Source organism: Mixophyes fleayi, unplaced genomic scaffold (genome assembly GCF_038048845.1).
Source record: "Mixophyes fleayi isolate aMixFle1 unplaced genomic scaffold, aMixFle1.hap1 Scaffold_30, whole genome shotgun sequence".
Lineage (NCBI taxonomy): Eukaryota > Metazoa > Chordata > Amphibia > Anura > Limnodynastidae > Mixophyes > Mixophyes fleayi.
The window spans coordinates 111,193-119,316 of NW_027447042.1; positions in this window are offsets into that span (position 1 = coordinate 111,193).

Here is an 8,124-nt window from a genome sequence, read left to right on the forward strand (position 1 = left end):
TACTTAATTATATAAGGGAGATGTACTTTTAGTAAAAAGTAGCTCTCCAATTTGAAAAGTACATCAACGTAGTATTAATACTTAGATTTAAAGGTGTTCTGGGATAAAAATAAATACATTCCCAGCAGCCATCTCCCTTTGCCTCTATCTTATTGCATATTTTGTCCTAATGTGCTTTCATATTTACATGTCACCATGTTTCCATTGGCTAAAGTCAGATGTCTGTCAAGCAAACTGACCAGTGACAGAATTGCTTTGTGAGGTTTACATCTTTATGACATCAAATGCTTCACATGAAAAATGCAGTTCATTGTCAAAAATCAGCTATATTAGGAGAGTGAGAATTGTGTTTTAGCATCAATTACACACTAAATATGCTGTCATTGTGTATTTTTAATGGATGTCTTTCAGTTTTAAAGATAGACAGACCGATAGATAGATAGATAGATAGATAGATAGATAGATAGATAGATAGATAGATAGATAGACAGACAGACTGATTTCAACTGGAAGCAGTGCCCACACATTGCTTAATTTTTGGTGGTTATTAAATAGTATGGGTAGGCAAGAAAAGTGCATATATCTTTTATTAGCATAAACTTACCCAAATGCGCTCTTGCATATTTAAGGCATTCAAAGTAATAATATTTCACAGCATTAATACAGTTATGTACTAGACTGGACAATGGTAAGCAGAGCCAGTACTTATATCAACCATGGCCTTATCTGTGTGAAGTTTGTATGTTCTCCCTGTGTTTGCGTGGGTTTCCTCCGGGTGCTGCGGTTTCCTCCCACACTCCAAAAAACATACTGTTAGGTTAATTGGCTGCTATCAAAATTGACCCTAGTCTCTCCCTCTCTCTCTGTGTGTGAGTGTGTGTCTATATTAGGGAATTTAGACTGTAAGCTCCAATAGGGTAGGGACTGATGTGAATGGGTTCTCTGTACAGCGCTGCGCTATTAGTGACACTATATAAATAAATGATAATGAGGATGATGATGATATGTGTTTACTATGCCTATACACATAGCAAGCTTCCACACTTGATTGGCAGATTAATGCATCATTATTGCTAAGTTTGATAACAGTTGTCTAATACAGTGACACTGGTAGAGAAAACCACTATAGACATTCACATAAGCAGCTCTCATCATCATCATCATCATCATTTATGGCATAAGACTTCTTTAATTATACTAAGTTTTTGAGCAGGTCTGCATTATACTTAATTATATAAGGGAGATGTACTTTTAGTAAAAAGTAGCTCTCCAATTTGAAAAGTACATCAACGTAGTATTAATACTTAGATTTAAAGGTGTTCTGGGATAAAAATAAATACATTCCCAGCAGCCATCTCCCTTTGCCTCTATCTTATTGCATATTTTGTCCTAATGTGCTTTCATATTTACATGTCACCATGTTTCCATTGGCTAAAGTCAGATGTCTGTCAAGCAAACTGACCAGTGACAGAATTGCTTTGTGAGGTTTACATCTTTATGACATCAAATGCTTCACATGAAAAATGCAGTTCATTGTCAAAAATCAGCTATATTAGGAGAGTGAGAATTGTGTTTTAGCATCAATTACACACTAAATATGCTGTCATTGTGTATTTTTAATGGATGTCTTTCAGTTTTAAAGATAGACAGACCGATAGATAGATAGATAGATAGATAGATAGATAGATAGATAGATAGACAGACAGACAGACTGATTTCAACTGGAAGCAGTGCCCACACATTGCTTAATTTTTGGTGGTTATTAAATAGTATGGGTAGGCAAGAAAAGTGCATATATCTTTTATTAGCATAAACTTACCCAAATGCGCTCTTGCATATTTAAGGCATTCAAAGTAATAATATTTCACAGCATTAATACAGTTATGTACTAGACTGGACAATGGTAAGCAGAGCCAGTACTTATATCAACCATGGCCTTATCTGTGTGAAGTTTGTATGTTCTCCCTGTGTTTGCGTGGGTTTCCTCCGGGTGCTGCGGTTTCCTCCCACACTCCAAAAAACATACTGTTAGGTTAATTGGCTGCTATCAAAATTGACCCTAGTCTCTCCCTCTCTCTCTGTGTGTGAGTGTGTGTCTATATTAGGGAATTTAGACTGTAAGCTCCAATAGGGTAGGGACTGATGTGAATGGGTTCTCTGTACAGCGCTGCGCTATTAGTGACACTATATAAATAAATGATAATGAGGATGATGATGATATGTGTTTACTATGCCTATACACATAGCAAGCTTCCACACTTGATTGGCAGATTAATGCATCATTATTGCTAAGTTTGATAACAGTTGTCTAATACAGTGACACTGGTAGAGAAAACCACTATAGACATTCACATAAGCAGCTCTCATCATCATCATCATCATCATTTATGGCATAAGACTTCTTTAATTATACTAAGCTTTTGAGCAGGTCTGCATTATACTTAATTATATAAGGGAGATGTACTTTTAGTAAAAAGTAGCTCTCCAATTTGAAAAGTACATCAACGTAGTATTAATACTTAGATTTAAAGGTGTTCTGGGATAAAAATAAATACATTCCCAGCAGCCATCTCCCTTTGCCTCTATCTTATTGCATATTTTGTCCTAATGTGCTTTCATATTTACATGTCACCATGTTTCCATTGGCTAAAGTCAGATGTCTGTCAAGCAAACTGACCAGTGACAGAATTGCTTTGTGAGGTTTACATCTTTATGACATCAAATGCTTCACATGAAAAATGCAGTTCATTGTCAAAAATCAGCTATATTAGGAGAGTGAGAATTGTGTTTTAGCATCAATTACACACTAAATATGCTGTCATTGTGTATTTTTAATGGATGTCTTTCAGTTTTAAAGATAGACAGACCGATAGATAGATAGATAGATAGATAGATAGATAGATAGATAGATAGATAGATAGATAGATAGACAGACAGACAGACTGATTTCAACTGGAAGCAGTGCCCACACATTGCTTAATTTTTGGTGGTTATTAAATAGTATGGGTAGGCAAGAAAAGTGCATATATCTTTTATTAGCATAAACTTACCCAAATGCGCTCTTGCATATTTAAGGCATTCAAAGTAATAATATTTCACAGCATTAATACAGTTATGTACTAGACTGGACAATGGTAAGCAGAGCCAGTACTTATATCAACCATGGCCTTATCTGTGTGAAGTTTGTATGTTCTCCCTGTGTTTGCGTGGGTTTCCTCCGGGTGCTGCGGTTTCCTCCCACACTCCAAAAAACATACTGTTAGGTTAATTGGCTGCTATCAAAATTGACCCTAGTCTCTCCCTCTCTCTCTGTGTGTGAGTGTGTGTCTATATTAGGGAATTTAGACTGTAAGCTCCAATAGGGTAGGGACTGATGTGAATGGGTTCTCTGTACAGCGCTGCGCTATTAGTGACACTATATAAATAAATGATAATGAGGATGATGATGATATGTGTTTACTATGCCTATACACATAGCAAGCTTCCACACTTGATTGGCAGATTAATGCATCATTATTGCTAAGTTTGATAACAGTTGTCTAATACAGTGACACTGGTAGAGAAAACCACTATAGACATTCACATAAGCAGCTCTCATCATCATCATCATCATCATCATTTATGGCATAAGACTTCTTTAATTATACTAAGCTTTTGAGCAGGTCTGCATTATACTTAATTATATAAGGGAGATGTACTTTTAGTAAAAAGTAGCTCTCCAATTTGAAAAGTACATCAACGTAGTATTAATACTTAGATTTAAAGGTGTTCTGGGATAAAAATAAATACATTCCCAGCAGCCATCTCCCTTTGCCTCTATCTTATTGCATATTTTGTCCTAATGTGCTTTCATATTTACATGTCACCATGTTTCCATTGGCTAAAGTCAGATGTCTGTCAAGCAAACTGACCAGTGACAGAATTGCTTTGTGAGGTTTACATCTTTATGACATCAAATGCTTCACATGAAAAATGCAGTTCATTGTCAAAAATCAGCTATATTAGGAGAGTGAGAATTGTGTTTTAGCATCAATTACACACTAAATATGCTGTCATTGTGTATTTTTAATGGATGTCTTTCAGTTTTAAAGATAGACAGACCGATAGATAGATAGATAGATAGATAGATAGATAGATAGATAGATAGATAGATAGACAGACAGACAGACTGATTTCAACTGGAAGCAGTGCCCACACATTGCTTAATTTTTGGTGGTTATTAAATAGTATGGGTAGGCAAGAAAAGTGCATATATCTTTTATTAGCATAAACTTACCCAAATGCGCTCTTGCATATTTAAGGCATTCAAAGTAATAATATTTCACAGCATTAATACAGTTATGTACTAGACTGGACAATGGTAAGCAGAGCCAGTACTTATATCAACCATGGCCTTATCTGTGTGAAGTTTGTATGTTCTCCCTGTGTTTGCGTGGGTTTCCTCCGGGTGCTGCGGTTTCCTCCCACACTCCAAAAAACATACTGTTAGGTTAATTGGCTGCTATCAAAATTGACCCTAGTCTCTCCCTCTCTCTCTGTGTGTGAGTGTGTGTCTATATTAGGGAATTTAGACTGTAAGCTCCAATAGGGTAGGGACTGATGTGAATGGGTTCTCTGTACAGCGCTGCGCTATTAGTGACACTATATAAATAAATGATAATGAGGATGATGATGATATGTGTTTACTATGCCTATACACATAGCAAGCTTCCACACTTGATTGGCAGATTAATGCATCATTATTGCTAAGTTTGATAACAGTTGTCTAATACAGTGACACTGGTAGAGAAAACCACTATAGACATTCACATAAGCAGCTCTCATCATCATCATCATCATCATTTATGGCATAAGACTTCTTTAATTATACTAAGTTTTTGAGCAGGTCTGCATTATACTTAATTATATAAGGGAGATGTACTTTTAGTAAAAAGTAGCTCTCCAATTTGAAAAGTACATCAACGTAGTATTAATACTTAGATTTAAAGGTGTTCTGGGATAAAAATAAATACATTCCCAGCAGCCATCTCCCTTTGCCTCTATCTTATTGCATATTTTGTCCTAATGTGCTTTCATATTTACATGTCACCATGTTTCCATTGGCTAAAGTCAGATGTCTGTCAAGCAAACTGACCAGTGACAGAATTGCTTTGTGAGGTTTACATCTTTATGACATCAAATGCTTCACATGAAAAATGCAGTTCATTGTCAAAAATCAGCTATATTAGGAGAGTGAGAATTGTGTTTTAGCATCAATTACACACTAAATATGCTGTCATTGTGTATTTTTAATGGATGTCTTTCAGTTTTAAAGATAGACAGACCGATAGATAGATAGATAGATAGATAGATAGATAGATAGATAGATAGATAGACAGACAGACTGATTTCAACTGGAAGCAGTGCCCACACATTGCTTAATTTTTGGTGGTTATTAAATAGTATGGGTAGGCAAGAAAAGTGCATATATCTTTTATTAGCATAAACTTACCCAAATGCGCTCTTGCATATTTAAGGCATTCAAAGTAATAATATTTCACAGCATTAATACAGTTATGTACTAGACTGGACAATGGTAAGCAGAGCCAGTACTTATATCAACCATGGCCTTATCTGTGTGAAGTTTGTATGTTCTCCCTGTGTTTGCGTGGGTTTCCTCCGGGTGCTGCGGTTTCCTCCCACACTCCAAAAAACATACTGTTAGGTTAATTGGCTGCTATCAAAATTGACCCTAGTCTCTCCCTCTCTCTCTGTGTGTGAGTGTGTGTCTATATTAGGGAATTTAGACTGTAAGCTCCAATAGGGTAGGGACTGATGTGAATGGGTTCTCTGTACAGCGCTGCGCTATTAGTGACACTATATAAATAAATGATAATGAGGATGATGATGATATGTGTTTACTATGCCTATACACATAGCAAGCTTCCACACTTGATTGGCAGATTAATGCATCATTATTGCTAAGTTTGATAACAGTTGTCTAATACAGTGACACTGGTAGAGAAAACCACTATAGACATTCACATAAGCAGCTCTCATCATCATCATCATCATCATTTATGGCATAAGACTTCTTTAATTATACTAAGTTTTTGAGCAGGTCTGCATTATACTTAATTATATAAGGGAGATGTACTTTTAGTAAAAAGTAGCTCTCCAATTTGAAAAGTACATCAACGTAGTATTAATACTTAGATTTAAAGGTGTTCTGGGATAAAAATAAATACATTCCCAGCAGCCATCTCCCTTTGCCTCTATCTTATTGCATATTTTGTCCTAATGTGCTTTCATATTTACATGTCACCATGTTTCCATTGGCTAAAGTCAGATGTCTGTCAAGCAAACTGACCAGTGACAGAATTGCTTTGTGAGGTTTACATCTTTATGACATCAAATGCTTCACATGAAAAATGCAGTTCATTGTCAAAAATCAGCTATATTAGGAGAGTGAGAATTGTGTTTTAGCATCAATTACACACTAAATATGCTGTCATTGTGTATTTTTAATGGATGTCTTTCAGTTTTAAAGATAGACAGACCGATAGATAGATAGATAGATAGATAGATAGATAGACAGACAGACAGACTGATTTCAACTGGAAGCAGTGCCCACACATTGCTTAATTTTTGGTGGTTATTAAATAGTATGGGTAGGCAAGAAAAGTGCATATATCTTTTATTAGCATAAACTTACCCAAATGCGCTCTTGCATATTTAAGGCATTCAAAGTAATAATATTTCACAGCATTAATACAGTTATGTACTAGACTGGACAATGGTAAGCAGAGCCAGTACTTATATCAACCATGGCCTTATCTGTGTGAAGTTTGTATGTTCTCCCTGTGTTTGCGTGGGTTTCCTCCGGGTGCTGCGGTTTCCTCCCACACTCCAAAAAACATACTGTTAGGTTAATTGGCTGCTATCAAAATTGACCCTAGTCTCTCCCTCTCTCTCTGTGTGTGAGTGTGTGTCTATATTAGGGAATTTAGACTGTAAGCTCCAATAGGGTAGGGACTGATGTGAATGGGTTCTCTGTACAGCGCTGCGCTATTAGTGACACTATATAAATAAATGATAATGAGGATGATGATGATATGTGTTTACTATGCCTATACACATAGCAAGCTTCCACACTTGATTGGCAGATTAATGCATCATTATTGCTAAGTTTGATAACAGTTGTCTAATACAGTGACACTGGTAGAGAAAACCACTATAGACATTCACATAAGCAGCTCTCATCATCATCATCATCATCATTTATGGCATAAGACTTCTTTAATTATACTAAGCTTTTGAGCAGGTCTGCATTATACTTAATTATATAAGGGAGATGTACTTTTAGTAAAAAGTAGCTCTCCAATTTGAAAAGTACATCAACGTAGTATTAATACTTAGATTTAAAGGTGTTCTGGGATAAAAATAAATACATTCCCAGCAGCCATCTCCCTTTGCCTCTATCTTATTGCATATTTTGTCCTAATGTGCTTTCATATTTACATGTCACCATGTTTCCATTGGCTAAAGTCAGATGTCTGTCAAGCAAACTGACCAGTGACAGAATTGCTTTGTGAGGTTTACATCTTTATGACATCAAATGCTTCACATGAAAAATGCAGTTCATTGTCAAAAATCAGCTATATTAGGAGAGTGAGAATTGTGTTTTAGCATCAATTACACACTAAATATGCTGTCATTGTGTATTTTTAATGGATGTCTTTCAGTTTTAAAGATAGACAGACCGATAGATAGATAGATAGATAGATAGATAGATAGATAGATAGATAGACAGACAGACAGACTGATTTCAACTGGAAGCAGTGCCCACACATTGCTTAATTTTTGGTGGTTATTAAATAGTATGGGTAGGCAAGAAAAGTGCATATATCTTTTATTAGCATAAACTTACCCAAATGCGCTCTTGCATATTTAAGGCATTCAAAGTAATAATATTTCACAGCATTAATACAGTTATGTACTAGACTGGACAATGGTAAGCAGAGCCAGTACTTATATCAACCATGGCCTTATCTGTGTGAAGTTTGTATGTTCTCCCTGTGTTTGCGTGGGTTTCCTCCGGGTGCTGCGGTTTCCTCCCACACTCCAAAAAACATACTGTTAGGT